The sequence below is a fragment of the Oncorhynchus clarkii genome, chromosome 12 (assembly GCF_045791955.1).
Source record: "Oncorhynchus clarkii lewisi isolate Uvic-CL-2024 chromosome 12, UVic_Ocla_1.0, whole genome shotgun sequence".
Lineage (NCBI taxonomy): Eukaryota > Metazoa > Chordata > Actinopteri > Salmoniformes > Salmonidae > Oncorhynchus > Oncorhynchus clarkii.
In genome coordinates, this window is record NC_092158.1 from 26,051,439 (window position 1) to 26,067,205 (window position 15,767).

General features: G+C 44.2%; 1 pseudogene; it reads right to left on the reverse strand.

The window, feature by feature from the left end:
• Positions 1–15,767, reverse strand: part of LOC139422422 (unconventional myosin-XVIIIa-like) — a 92,680-nt pseudogene that overhangs the window by 43,079 nt on the left and 33,834 nt on the right.

Sequence of the window (15,767 nt, forward strand, 5' to 3'; positions counted from 1 at the left end):
ACGGTAGAGTGGCCAGACGGAAGCCACTCCTCAGTAAAATGCACAACAGCCCGCTTGGGATTTGCCAAAAGGCACCTAAAGGAGTCACAGACCATGAGAAACAAGATTCTCTGGTCTGATGAAACCAAGATTGAACTCTTTGGCCTGAATGCCAAGCGTCACGTCTGGAGGAAACCTGGCACCATCCCTACGGTGAAGCATGGTGGTGGCAGCATCATCCTGTGGGGATGTTTTGTTGTTGATGTCTGTTATTGCTAATGGAGGTTTACATCCCTTGTGGGTATGATCTTTGTGCCTCTAACTTTCTTGTGTGTGTGTGTGTGTGTGTGTGTGTGTGTGTGTGTGTGTGTGTGTGTGTGTGACTGAGTGATGAGCAACAGATTTGACTGTGTATGTGTTCACCTTTGCTCTCTCCCTCAGCAGGGCCATAGTAAATGAAGAGGCGTCCCAGTAGAGTATCCTCTGAACCCCCAGGCTGCAGAGCCTCCTCTTCCATCAGCCACAATAGGCCCCGAGCCTCATCAGTCCTCAGCGTCCGCACCTGGCACACACACATGCATACACTGGTCAGACATGCCTCTACCCAGTCCTTCGGATGGTTGTACAGTGCTTTCAGAAAGTATCCATACCCCTTGACTTATTCCACATTTTGTTGTGTTACAAACCCATCTATACACAATACCCCATAATGAAAAAGTGAGAGGTTTTTTTAAATCCTAAAAACAGGTTATTCACACCCCTGAGTCAATACATGTTAGAATCACCTTTGGCAGCAATTACAGCTGTGAGTCTTTCTGGGTAAGTCTCTATGGATTGTACAATATTTGCACATTATTCTTCAAAAAAATTATTCAATGTCTGTCAAGTTGGTTGTTGATCATTGCTAGCCACCATTTCCATGTCTTGCCATAGACTTTCAAGAATATTTAAGTCAAAAACTTTAACTAGACCACTCAGGAACATTCAATGTCGTTGTGGTAAGCAACTCCAGTGTACATTTGGCCTTGTATTTTAGGTTATTGTCCTGCTAAAAAGGTGAATTTGTCTCCCAGTGTCTGGTGGAAAGCAGCCTGAACCAGGTTTTGCTCTAGGACTTTGCCTGTGCTTGGCTCTATTCCGTTTATTTTTTATCCCTCAAAAAAACCCTTGTTGATGACAAGCATACCCATAACATGATGCAGCCACCACCATGCTTGAAAATATGAAGAGGGCTACGCTGATGTGTTGGATTTGCCCCAAACATATTGCTTTGTGTTCAGAACATAAAGTACCTTTCTTTGCCACATGTTTTGCAGTTTTACTTTTGTGCTTTATTGCAAACAGGATGCATGATTTAGAATATTTGTATTCTGTACAGGCTTCCTTTTCACTCTTTTAGGTCATTTAGGTTAGTATTGTGGAATAATTACAATGTTGTTGATCCATCCTCAGTTCTCCTATTACAGCCATAAAAATCTGTAACTATTTTAAAGTCACCATTGGCCTCATGGTGAAATCCCTGAGTGGTTTCCTTCCTCTCCAGCAACTGAGTTAGGAAGGACACCTGTATATTTGTAGTGACTGGATGTATTGATACACCATCCAAAGTGTAATTAATAACTTTACCATGCTCAAAAAGGTATTTTAATTGTCTGCTTTTTAAAATTGTTTTATCCATCTACCAATAGGTGCCCTTATTTGTGAGGCATTGGAAAACCTCCCTGGTCTTTGTGGTTTAATCTGTGTTTGAAATTCACTGCTCGACTGGGGGCCCTTGCATACTATGTAATCATTCACTGCTCGATTGAGGGCCCTTGCATATTATGTAATCATTCACTGCTCGACTGAGGGAGTTATTCAAAAATCATGTTAAACACTGTTACTGCACACAGAGTGAGTCCATGCAACTAATATCCTATTTTTACTCCTGAATTTATTTAATCTTGCCATAACAAAGGGGTTGAATACTTATTGACTCAAGCCATTTCAGCATTTCTTAAAACATAATTCCACTTTGACATTAGGCTGTAACAACAAGGGGACCAAAGTCAAGGGGTGCGAATACTTTCTGAAGGCACTGTATATCAGTAGAAACACCAGTCTCACCAAAATACACAGAAACAAGACTTACTGGGCCCATAGCTTGCTTTTCAACCTATACATACCTCCTCACTTCAGCAAAGACTCTCAGCCAGCTCAGTCATACTCACACTCCAAGGCCTGAGGTGAAGCCAGCTCCCATAATATTACCCTCTATTTTGTAGGAATCATTCTATAAGCCTTTGGCAATGTTGGCAAATGTTTTTGTTACAAGGCTTTTCACCTGTAATAGCACAGCACCTTTCTCAACTCTCTCCGGACTATATTTCCACAACAAACAATAAAAACGGTGTGATTGAGGCAACTGATCATATTTACCACCAAAATATTTCACTGACAACGCTGGCCAAAATCTGTCTTGCCTACTACTAAAACTACATACTGTGTACTAATCACGCTACATACTATTTCGAACACACTGTTTAGTTATGCAATAAGCAACAAATATCAACATACTAGGCTGAGAATGTGTCATCTAATGAGCAATGGATTTCATTCCAACCATTTGTTCATTTTGGTACAGCGCGTCACCTTATGGAATTATCATGTTGTCAAACACACGCGTCTCGAAAGACGATTCTCTTCCTCAAGCGCCTGCATCGAATTCTACTAGACGAAAATACGAAATTAGTATGACATCCTGCCATTTAAAGCATGCTCAAATTTCACATACTATAAAAGGTTTGATTTCGGCATACCCAAAATGCCTACTATTTAGAATGCAGTATGGGTATTCAGAAACGTCCACTGCTTTCAGATTAAGGCTTTTATTGAATAACAACCAGAAAAATACAGTAGTTTTTCATAAAGCAATTGCAGTAGTATGTTTTGTGAGGTCCAGACGGCAGAGAGAGACAGGCCATTAGACATGGCTCTCATTATGTCTAGTATCAGAGAAAGAGCTCAGAGAGCATTGGAGCATTCAGGAAGCCTGCACTCTACACAGGCCACTTCAGCAATTATCACTAGAATGCCAGACACAATTGAGATTTTTGGTATAAAAGAAGTCTAAACCGTTTCTCTTGAAATGGCTCTTTCTAAATTAAAGAATATACAGTGCATTCGGTAAGTATACAGACCTCGACTTTTTCCCCCAAAAAATGTACGTTACAGCCTTATTCTAAAACTGATTAAATACATTTTCCTCCACATCAGTCTACACACAATACCCCATAATGACAAATAGGTTTTTAGAACGTTTGCAAATGTACTAAAAATAAATAACAATAACAGTACTCAGACCCTTTGCTATGAGACTCGAAATTGAGCTCAGGTGCATTCTGTTTCCATTGATCATCCTTGTGATGTTTATAAAACTTGATTGAAGTCCACCTATGGTAAATTCAATTGATTGGACATGATTTGGAAATGCACACACCAGACTATATAAGGTCCCACAGTTGACAGTGCATATCAGAGCGAAAACCAAGCCATGAGGTCGAAGGAATTGTCCCTAGAGCTCTGAGACAAGATTGTGTCGAGGCACAGATTTGGGGAAGAGTACCAAAAAATGTCTGCTGCATTGAATGTCCCCAAGAACACAGTGGCCTCCATCATTCTTAAATGGATGAAGTTTGAACACCTAAGACTCTTCCTAGAGCTATTTTCCCAGCCAAACTGAGGGAGGTGACCAAAAACCCGATGGTAACTCTGACAGAGCTCCAGAGTTCCAGAAGGACAACCATCTCCACAGAGGAAGGTTCTCCCATCTCTGCAGCACTCCATCAAATCAGGCCACTTCTCAGTAAATGGCACATGGCAGCCTGCTTGGAATTGCCAAAGGGCACCTAAAAAGGACTCTCAGACCATGAAACAAATAAATATGTATACCCACTTGGCAGACTGAACAAATGCTTCAGTGTTTTTGGGGGGGAGGAGGGGGGCTTTTTCTGTATTCTTATGCTGAGTTACTCAAAAATAACAAGATCAAAAAAAGGGGGGCCCCATGCCATGACATTTTGTGAATTTTAGATTATCCCTGGCTGTCTAGTTTTTATTTTGGTGGTTAGTTCTCAAAGATGATCTTGTAAATACATAGCACCATTATCTTTTCTATATACCTGATCTTAGTCATTTAAGTTTACACTGAAATTTTTTGGGGGGGAGTAGTGGCAGCGATTTAGCAGCGGCTAAATGAATATAGGGGAAACTCTGATACTTAACATTAGGGGATGATAACTACTATTGTTGAATTCTATGAACCTTTATATATAAAAAAATAATCCCTTGGTCAGATTGGACGTGCACACGCTCGCACACACGCAGCCACACACTCCCACACATATATAAAAAATAATCCCTTGGTCTGATTGGACGTGCACACGCTCGCACACACGCAGCCACACACTCCCACACATATATAAAAAATAATCCCTTGGTCAGATTGGACGTGCACACGCTCGCACACACGCAGCCACACACTCCCACACATATATAAAAAATAATCCCTTGGTCAGATTGGACGTGCACACGCTCGCACACACGCAGCCACACATATATAAAAAATAATCCCTTGGTCAGATTGGACGTGCACACGCTCGCACACACGCAGCCACACATATATAAAAAAGCCTCTTCCTGGACCACTAAAAGCCTTCAGTGAACCCATGGGTACTGACTTAATGTCAAGGGCCAACATTTGAAGAGTGTCAGTGTAAATTCAACTGTCAGCTTTCATCCTCGTGTCTCGACATCAACAGAGTGCTCTCTAATGTTGTGGGCGGTGCCATTCTTTTGCTTTTGTCAGCCTTTAAAAAGGCTTTGGCCTTTTGCAGCCATCTGCTGTACACTGGTTCAGTGCTTTTGAAGACTGCTCCAGCAGGGCCAGGACCCCTTAAAAAGCAGAGTACTCAACGCAACCAACCAGGAATTATTATAAAGCTAGCTCTGACACTGTCAACACCGTATCATTTCTGTTTCCATGGCACACACTGGAGGAGAAGCAAAAAAATAGATGTTTTCTTCCACCAGAGTAAGTTTCCTAGTTTTGTTTGCTGAATGAAATATCTTCCTTCTCCTTCACGTTTCTTCCTGTTGGTTCCTCTACGCAGGCATTAATATAACATGCTCACTCTAAGGTGAAAAATAAACTAAATATTCAACTGAAAATTCTAAAACCTGCAAACATGTATCAAATAACTCTAGACTGAGATGCAGTGCCTTACACCGCTGCGTCACTAAGGAGTGTACTTACCAGCGCTTGACTTGGCGCTTGGTCTACTGCAGCTACAGACAGAGATGTGCTGGGCTCCATGTCATCTAGCGCGAGCTCTATATTTTCCTAAGGGGGGACAGAGGGGATGATTAGGAACCAATGACAGTAACATAGATCTGAAGGGCGCCAAGTTTTTAGTTGTCTACTTTAGGAATTAGTTCATTATGTTACTCATTATCAGCTACAGCATATACACATAACAATAGTAATACAATTGTTATAAACTGCTCAAAAACTGTTGACAAATGGCAACAGACTATGAAAGTAAAACCATTGTGTTTCGTACAATGGGAGTGATTAGACATCAGTTAGGACAGAGTTGTCAGGGATAATTCAGCCCTATTATGACAGGTGTATAGACTAGCATTAGAGAGTAGATCTGCTCATAAACTGCTGATAAATGGCTACAGGCTATGAAAGTGAAACCATTGTGTTTTGTACAATGGGGTGATTAGCCAGACATCAGTTAGGACAGAGTTGTCAGGCATAATTCAGCCCTATTATGACAGGTGTATAGACTAGCATTAGAGAGTAGATCTGCTGTCTGAAGAGAAGTGGTAGTTAAAGACAGAGCTGTTATTCTTCATCAGCCAGCGAGGCCCATAAGCAGCTCCACTGCCTTGCAGCTCAATCCAGCTCATACAGCCAGTGATGAGTGAACTCGCTTTGGGCCCGGCAGGGGAGGAGAAATTGCAATCATATGGGCCATTACATGGGTTCACTGTGTGACTGACAGTAAGGACGAGAGGGTGGAAACCATGAGCTCTATGAAGTTCTAATTTGCCATGGCTTACAGGAAGTAATAGCGTGTCAACTTATGTCTTGTATGTGAGAATGTGTATTTGAATCCTTAAAAGTGTGTGTGTGTTTACATATGAGTTAGTGTGTGTGTGTACTGTTCATATTAAGCTACCTCTTTGTATCTCTCTAGCTCCTGTACAAAGGTGCGCTGATAGAACAGTGTCTGCAGGCGCTCCTGGGTGTAGTTATGGCAGAGCTCTTCAAAGGTGGCTCCGCGCTCCCGCTTGGCCAGGCGAGGGTTCTGGAAGCCCGGGGTGTCCACGATGAGCAAGGAGCACAGAGAGTGCTGGCTGGACTTCAGAGCACTGGCACATACACACACACACACAGTCAGACCAACAAAAAAAAATCAGAGAACCAGCTGTAGTGGTGCATGCTTGCGTCATCTCACTCGATCTCTGATAAAGTGGTGACTAACCGGTTGATGAGGGAGACGAGGAGGGTGAAGAGCTCTGAGTACAGCCCAGATGCCATGGCTTCTAAACACTCCATGGCTGTGGCCTTGGAACCTGGTGGGAGAATAGGTGAAAAGAGACAAATTCATAACAACATCCCCATCATCAGATCAGACAGCATAGAGTGCCTTCGGAAAGTATTCAGACCCCTTGATTTTTTTCCATATTTTGTTACAGCCTTATTCTAAAATGAATTTTTTAAATATTTTTAAAAAATCAGCAATCTACACACAATACCCCATAATGACAACGTGAAAACAGGTTTTTAGAAATTCTTGCAAATTTATTACAAATATACATCTCAATTACCTTATTTACATAAGTATTCAGACCATTTACTATGACACTCAAAACTGAGTTCCCGTGCATCCTGTTTCCATTGATCATCCTTGAGATGCTTCTTCAACTTGGAGTACACGTGTGGTAAATTCAATTGACTGGACTTGATTTGGAAAGGCACACATTTGTCTATACAAGGTCCCACAGTCGACTGTGTGTCAGAGCAAAAGCCAAGCAATGTGGTCGAAGGAATTGTCCGTAGAGCTCCGAGAGAGGATTGTGTTGAGGCACAGATCTGGGGAAGGCAACCACCAAGACTCTTCCTACAGCTGGCCGCCAGGCCAAACTGAGCAATCAGGAGAGAAGGGCCTTGGTCTGGGAGGTGACCAAGAACCAGATGGTCACTCTGACAAGAGCTCCAGAGTTCCTTCCAGAAGGACAACCATCTCTGCAGCACTCCACCAAACAGGCCTTTATGGTAGAGTGGCCAGACGGAAGACCCAGAAGTCCCATAAAGACTCTCAAACCATGAGAAACAAGATTCTCTGGTCTGATGAAATCAAGATTGAAATCTTTGGCCGGAACACCTGGAGGAAACCTGGCTCCATCCCTACAGTGAAGCATAGTGGTGGCAACATCATGCTTTGGGGATGTTTTTCAGAGGCAGTTACTGGGAGACTAGTCAGAATCCAGGGAAAGATGAATGTACCAAAGTACAGAGAAATTAAAACCTGCTCTGGACCTCAGACTGGGGTGAAGGTTCACTTTCCAACAGGACGACGACGCTAAGCACGCAGCCAAGACAGCATGTCCTTGAGTGACTCAGCCAGAGCCCGAACTTGAACATCTCTGGAAAGACCTTAAAATAGCTGTGCAGAGACGCTCACCTTCCAACCTAACAGAGCTTAAGAGGATCTGCAGAGAAGAATGGGAGAAACTCCCCAAATACATGTGTGCCAAGATTGTAATCGCTACCAAAGGTGCTTCAACAAAGTACTGAGTAAAGTGTCTGAATACTTATGTAAACGTAATATTTCAGTTGTTTTTTTATTTGATAAATTTGCAAAAAAAATCTAAAAACCTGTTTTTGCTTTGTCATTATGATGGGGAAAAAAAAAATTTGAACAATTTTAGAATAAGGCTGTAACGTAACAAAATGTGGAAAATGTAAAGGGATCTGAATACTTTCCGAAAGCACTGTTCATAGCAGAGGCATGGAATGCTCGGCTCACTCCAGTGAGTGTGACATTTGAAATGGGATAACTGCAGGAAACCAGCTACACCTAGTACTATTGCCCCTGAACCTGAGGTGGTAACAGAGGAAGACCGGGAAATCCCAACCATGTCTGATGGGTGGCAACATTATTGTATCCTACTGGCTCTGTATTCTACTCACAAAGCAGAGTAATCTAGGAAGGTTTAGACTGACTTGTCAGCAGTGCTCAGATCAAACCACACACATCCACATGTACGCCTCATTGTAGTGTGCATCTGGTAAACCTTTGCGTAGATGAGAAAGCTATCCCATGTCAGTAAGGTTTACCAGGTGCCCAGTGCCATGAGGCATGGATGTTGTGTGTTTTGATCTGAGAACAGCTGGCAAGTCTGAGTCTGGCCACAAAGCAGTGTAATCTAGGAAGGTTCAGAGTACCGGGCCAGAATGATACCATCTACCATATCCAGGAATAGCTACTGAGCTAAAGGTGGCTGGAGGGAAAAATCTCTGCGTTTTGGAAGAGAGGACATAGACAAGGTAAAATAAAGGCTAACTGTCCAGTTCTCCTGTGATACGGTTCTGACTGCATATATGTCCTTCAAAGTATGTGTGCCAACCCCTGATAAAACTCTGAGGTACTGTAGATGTGAAAATTATCTATGGAATGAAATTCTTATTTCAAGGGCAATGCATAAGGAAGACTTCCTAAAATCCTCGTGATATTTGTTGTATACCTACCCATCAATAAACACTATGGGACTGCAGTAGTCATTACTTGGATAAGCTTCAACTTTCAGAAGAGCGTGTCGTGTCCCCTAGGTGATGAGCTGAGGGGCCATGTGTGTGTAGTCCCAGGTGTACCTGAGAAGTCTCCTGCTGCATCGTCTGTCCCCTGACGTATAGAGCTGGCTCTGGGCAGGGTGCCCTTGGCCTGGTGCTTGAAGATGGAGGAGGAGAGCTCTTCTAGAGTGCAGCCCAGCAGGTAGGCAGCCTTCTGCGCCCATTCATGACGTGCAAACTGTTTCCTACCGGCTGAGACAAACAGAAATACAACCATTATCTCCTCTGCCAACAACCATGGGGACAGTATGTCTATCCACGACAGGAGAATACAGTTATTGACAGAGGCGGTGTGTGTCTGGGTCAAGTCGACCCTTCCCTGGCTAACACAACTGTGATAGTAGAAGAGCTAATAATAACCTCATCAGGATAGTGAAATGTAGCCTATTCAAACCACATTCAAGGTACTGTGCATCTAAGTAGTATAAATTCTAAATTCTCCTCTACAGTTCCATTAGCTTAAAGCTTTATTGTCAATACCATTTAACGTAGTTCTGAAAGCTCTTACATTTCTTTCAATGTTATTTTTCTCACAGCTAAGTCCTTCATCCAGACATACACAGGAAATAATTACAGGGACTATCATTCCAAAGTATGAAGTTGCAGTAACACGAGCCTCGGTCTGCAAACCATGTCTGGTGGATGGGTGATGAGAGTGGATAGAAGTGGGTTTTAATTTCAGTGGTATTGGAGAGGAACCCTCCCCCAGACACTTAAGAGGCCGACTGACTGGGGAACGCTGGTATCTCCCTGTTTCATCGGGCCTATGAGAGCGTCACATGCCACCATGTTGTGACAAGCCAGAAGGCAATTAAAGAAAAGGACTTAGAACTTCATTAAAATGCTAATGACACCATGTCAGCTCACAGTGATAAAAGCACAGTCAGAACATAACAATATGGAGAGGGGTGTTTTTACCTTTGTCTGCGTCTGCAATGCAAGGGGTGCAGCATGCAACATGCAAGTAAGAACAGGTCGTTAGAACAGAACAGTTGGAGCAACAGTAGCAATGTATACAGTACATGAAAAGACAAACACCACTAACAGCAGCAACGGGCATACTTTAACAGGGTCTGACCAACACACTGCATTCAGGAGCTTCATTGGAAAACAATGCACTGAGAGTTGAGGAGTAGAACAGCCCACACTTGTCAGAATACCCAATCAACCTCCCGTTCATTCAGATCTACTGAGAGCAGGTGGATAGTCATGCACTTCTTTAGTGTATTGACACAAACTCATGATAAATAAAGATCTATGCTGTCCTCTGGTGTTACCTAGTCAAACTGCACTGCTTATCATTAGGGTGCTTCATCAAACCTTTACTGAACTCACCCATTTCTAAACTCTCTATAAGACGACAAAGATGTTGTAGTATTATAGGGGAGAGCAGCAAGTGTTAACATATTTCCACCAAGTGGCAACAGAGATTTTTTTGGTCAATCTGATCTGGCAGATTGTAACCCAACAAATATATATCTTTATTTTTTTATGTATTTATTTAACTAGGCAAGTCAGTTAAGAACAAATTCTTATTTAAAATGACCCCGGCCAAACCCGGACAACACTGGGCCAATTGTGAGCCGCCCTATGGAACTCCCAATAATGGCCGGTTGTGATACAGCCTGGAATCCAATTAACCAATTAACAGCCAAATAACACTTCAGAGACAGAGAGGAAGAGAAGGAGATCAAAACAGTAGAAGACACAAAAACACCCAGAAGGATGTTTGTTTGGGATCATTTCCAATTTCCTCTATGACTGACACTGCAGAGAAGGCAATGTTAGACCATGTGAATAAGCATTCCAACTGCTCACACATTCATTTCAATTAGTACAGTGTAAACAATCCGTCTCGTTCTGGGCTGTCAGGCAAATGAACTCGGCAACAAACAAAAAAAGTCGTCTCACTGTCAACTGCGTTTATTTTCAGCAAACTTAACATGTGTAAATATTTGTATGAACATAAGATTCAACAGATGAGACAAACTGAACAAGTTCCACAGACATGGAATAAGGTGTCCCTGAACAAAGGGGGAGTCAAAATCAAAATAAGTCAGTATCTGGTGTGGCCACCAGCTGCATTAAGTACTGCAGTGCATCTCCTCCTCAAGGACTGAACCAGGTTGGCCAGTTCTTGCTGTGAGATGTTACCCCACTCTTCCACCAAGGCACCTGCAAGTTCCCGGACATTTCTGGGGGAATGGCCCTAGCCCTCACCCTCCGATCCAACAAGTCCCAGAAGTGCTCAATGGGATTGAGATCCGGGCTCTTCGCTGGCCATGGCAGAACATCCTGTCTTGCAGAAAATCACACATAGAACGAGCAGTATGGCTGGTGGCATTGTCATGCTGGAGGGTCATGTCAGGATGAGCCTGCAGGAAGGGTACCACATGAGGGAGGAGGATGTCTTCCCTGTAACGCACAGCGTTGAGATTGCCTGCAATGACAACAAGCTCAGTCCGACGATGCTGTGACCCGCGCCCCAGACCATGATGGACCCTCAACCTCCAAATCGATCCTGCTCCAGAGTACAGGCCTCAGTGTAACGCTCAGTCCTTCGACGATAAACGCAAATCCGACCATCACCTCTGATGAGACAAAACTGTGACTCGTCAGTGAAGAGCACTGGCAGACAGTCTGAGCACTGATGGAGGGATTGTGCGTTCCTGGTGTAACTCAGGCAGTTGTTGCCATCCAGATGTACCGATCCTGTGCAGGTGTTGTTACACGTGGTCTGCCACTGCGAGGACGATCGGCTGTCCATCCTGTCTCCCTGTAGCGCTGTTTTAGGCATCTCACAGTACAGACATTGCAATTTTTTGCCCTGGCCTCATCTGCAGTCCTCATGCCTCCTTGCAGGATGCCTAAGGCACGTTCACGCAGATGAGCAGGAACCTGGGCATCTTTCTTTTGGTGTTTTTCAGAGTCAGTAGAAAGGCCTCTTCAGTGTCCTAAGTTTTCATAACTGTGACCTTAATTGCCTACCGTCTGTAAGCTGTTAGTGTCTTAACGACCGTTCCAGAGGTGCATGTTCATTAATTGTTTATGGTTCATTGAACAAGCATGGGAAACAGTGTTTAAACCCTTTACAATGAAGATCTGTGAAGTTATTTGGATTTTTAAGAATGACCTTGAAAGACAGGGTCCTGAAAAAGGGACGTTACTTTTTTTTGCTGAGTTTAGCAGTCAAACACAATGGGTTTGTCCTCTGCGGAGGCACAGCAGCTAACAGACACTGAGCTTTTCAATGACAAGGCATTTAGTCAGCTTAAGGCTGAAGTTGGGCTGGGACTTTTTGCTTCTTGAGTTGGAACACTTAAAACTCTTTAGTTGTCGCCCGACTGTCTCAAACTGACACCAACCATTTTGATACTTGTGTTGCGCATGGCTGAACGGTAAAGGAATGCAATGAACATCTCCCCTGCAGATGGTAAAACATGTCATTATTGAAAGTGCTCATAAACTTCACAACTGTCACATAAATGTTATCAATATTCTCAGCTTGAAAAGCTCCTTGAAACAAACAAAGGCCCTGGATAGATGGCAGCACCATGAATTCTGTTATTTCAGAATACACCCAGTGTCTCTTCGCTTGGCTTTACTCTTTCAACTACACTATGAAAATGTATTATATTTTTGTTGAATACAGAAAACATGCATCTGCCATGTAAGTTTTTCATGGAATATAAATACAGAATGCAGCTGCATTATTAGCCTCTGGACTGAACATCTGACATGGTCTCAGAGTAGGCTCCTTACCCTTGGTGGCTCCTGCAGCTCCTAGGTGGTAGATGGCCCCCAGGACTAGCCAGAAGGCCCTCTGCTCCTCCCCACTGATGCCCAGGACCTTCATGGCTGCCTGCAGCTTGGTGAACTGCTGGGAGGCCCGCTGCTTGTCTTCAGACTGGGCGAGCACGAGGGGAGAAACGACAGGTGTTAATATGGACTGGATTTACTAGAATTGTACCGTTATTTTAACAGGGAGTCCCATTGGGAGCTCAGCATCTTATAATTACACAACAAGTTACAGAGGAAATACAGCATCAAATCAAATAAAAAACACTCGTATAAAAAGCAGTACCAGTCTATTCACACAAAACCAAATAAAACTTTCCTGACACAAGGTCTTTCCCACAAGGTCCTTGGGGCCCTGGGTAGAGTTACCTTGGGTTGAGGCACGATTCCGAAAGCACTGTTTTCGGCAAAGTGGTTGAAGTGCAGCTTAGTCCTGGGTAGGCAATATGAGACAAGCTGTCATCCAGTCACAATGACAAGAGTATACGTGACAGAACTATGAGAGTTTCTGACCTTCAAAACTCACACTTTGATACCCCATAAACACTTTAAAGTAAATGAAGGACAGAGTGAGAGAGAGAAGATGGAGAGGTGTAAGAGAGAGAGAGAGACAGAAAGAGAGAGAGAGAGAGACAGACAGACAGACAGACAGACAGACAGACAGAGACAGACAGAGACAGACAGAGACACAGAGAGACAGAGAGACAGAGAGACAGAGAGACAGTGTTCGGCAAGGGTGAAGGTCCACTCCACACAGAGGTCTGAGGAAGATGACAGCTTACTTGAGAGAGCTGTCAGCTCCAGCCATCATATAGTAGAAGACATTGAAAGTGGACTCTCCCTCTGGCCGCCTGGTCACTCTTAACTTCTCTAGCAGCATGGTCTGAATGGAGGCCGAGGCCACCTGACCAGCCTGGTCAACATCCAGGCACACGATGTGAGAGAAGCGACTGGCGTTTCCATTCATGGAGGTGGAGCTGTTCCCAAAGGCCTCCAGGATGGTGTAGACTGCCTGCCACTTCTCCGCTGGGAGACACACAGAAACAGGCCAAATAGGGAATAGCAGGCAAATAATGGACTTTCAACTGTAAATGTAAATAACTTGTTCTGTAACGTACTGCATGTTCATTCCCCTCAAAAACCTACCAGAGAAGGTCTTGCCAGTGCTGCCAGCGATGGTGACCAGGTACTGAACCAGGTGTTGACAGTTGGTGGTCTTGCCGCTGCCACTCTTTCCCAGTAGCACAATGGACTGGTCCTGACGGGTGGTCAACAGATTCCTATAGGCTGACTGGGCCACGCCATAGATGTGAGGCGCTGTGTCCTCCCGCCTGCACCCCTTAAACATGTGCATCACCTAGAGAGAGAGAGAGAGAGAGAGAGAGAGAGAGAGAGAGAGAGAGAGAGAGAGAGAGAGAGAGAGAGAGAGAGAGAGAGAGAGAGAGAGAGAGAGAGAGAGAGAGAGAGAGAGAGAGAGAGAGAGAGAGAGAGAGAGAGAGAGAGAGAGAGAGAGAGAGAGAGAGAGAGAGAGAGAGAGAGAGAGAGAGAGAGAGAGAGAGAGAGAGAGAGAGAGAGAGAGAGAGAGAGAGAGAGAGAGAGAGAGAGAGAGAGAGAGAGAGAGAGAGAGAGAGAGAGAGAGAGAGAGAGAGAGAGAGAGAGAGAGAGAGAGAGAGAGAGAGAGAGAGAGAGAGAGAGAGAGAGAGAGAGAGAGAGAGAGAGAGAGAGAGAGAGAGAGAGAGAGAGAGAGAGAGAGAGAGAGAGAGAGAGAGAGAGAGAGAGAGAGAGAGAGAGAGAGAGAGAGAGAGAGAGAGAGAGAGAGAGAGAGAGAGAGAGAGAGAGAGAGAGAGAGAGAGAGAGAGAGAGAGAGAGAGAGAGAGAGAGAGAGAGAGAGAGAGAGAGAGAGAGAGAGAGAGAGAGAGAGAGAGAGAGAGAGAGAGAGAGAGAGAGAGAGAGAGAGAGAGAGAGAGAGAGAGAGAGAGAGAGAGAGAGAGAGAGAGAGAGAGAGAGAGAGAGAGAGAGAGAGAGAGAGAGAGAGAGAGAGGTGAGGAGAGTGTCATTCTCACCATATAAAACCTCTCCAATTCAACAAATCCAGTCCCACGTGCTCTTTCTGGTGTACATACAGTGGGGAGAACAAGTATTTGATAACCTGCAAAATCAGCAGTGTTTCCTACTTACAAAGCATGTAGAGGTCTGTAATTTTTATCACAAAAATCACATTGTATGATTTTTAAGTAAGTAATTAGTATTGTATTGCATGACATAAGTATTTGATACATCAGAAAAGCAGAACTTAATATTTGGTACAGAAACCTTTGTTTGCAATTACAGAGATCATCCGTTTCCTGTAGTTCTTGACCAGGTTTGCACACACTGCAGCAGGGATTTTGGCCCACTCCTCCATACAGACCTTCTCCAGATCCTTCAGGTTTCGGGGCTGTCGCTGGGCAATAAGGACTTTCAGCTCCCTCCAAAGATGTTCTATTGGGTTCAGGTCTGGAGACTGGCTAGGCCACTCCAGGACCTTGAGATGCTGCTTACGGAGCCACTCCTTAGTTGCCCTGGCTGTGTGTTTCGGGTTGTCTTCAATGCTCTTACTGAGGGAAGGAGGTTGTTGGCAAAGATCTCGCGATACATGGCCCCATCCATCCTCCCCTCAATACAGTTCAGTCGTCCTGTCCCCTTTGCAGAAAAGCATCCCCAAATAATTATGTTTTCACCTCCATGCTTCACGGTTGGGATGGTGTTCTTGGGGTTGTACTCATCCTTCTTCTTCCTCCAAACACGGCGAGTGGAGTTTAGACCAAAAAGCTATATTTTTGTCTCATCAGACCACATGACCTTCTCCCATTCCTCCTCTGGATCATCCAGATGGTCATTGGCAAACTTCAGACGGGCCTGGACATGCGCTGGCTTGAATAGGGGGACCTTGCGTGCTCTGCAGGATTTTAATCCATGACGGCATAGTGTGTTACTAATGGTTTTCTTTGAGACTGTGGTCCCAGCTCTCTTCAGGTCATTGACCAGGTCCTGCCGTGTAGTTCTGGGCTGATCCCTCACCTTCCTCGTGATCATTGATGCCCCA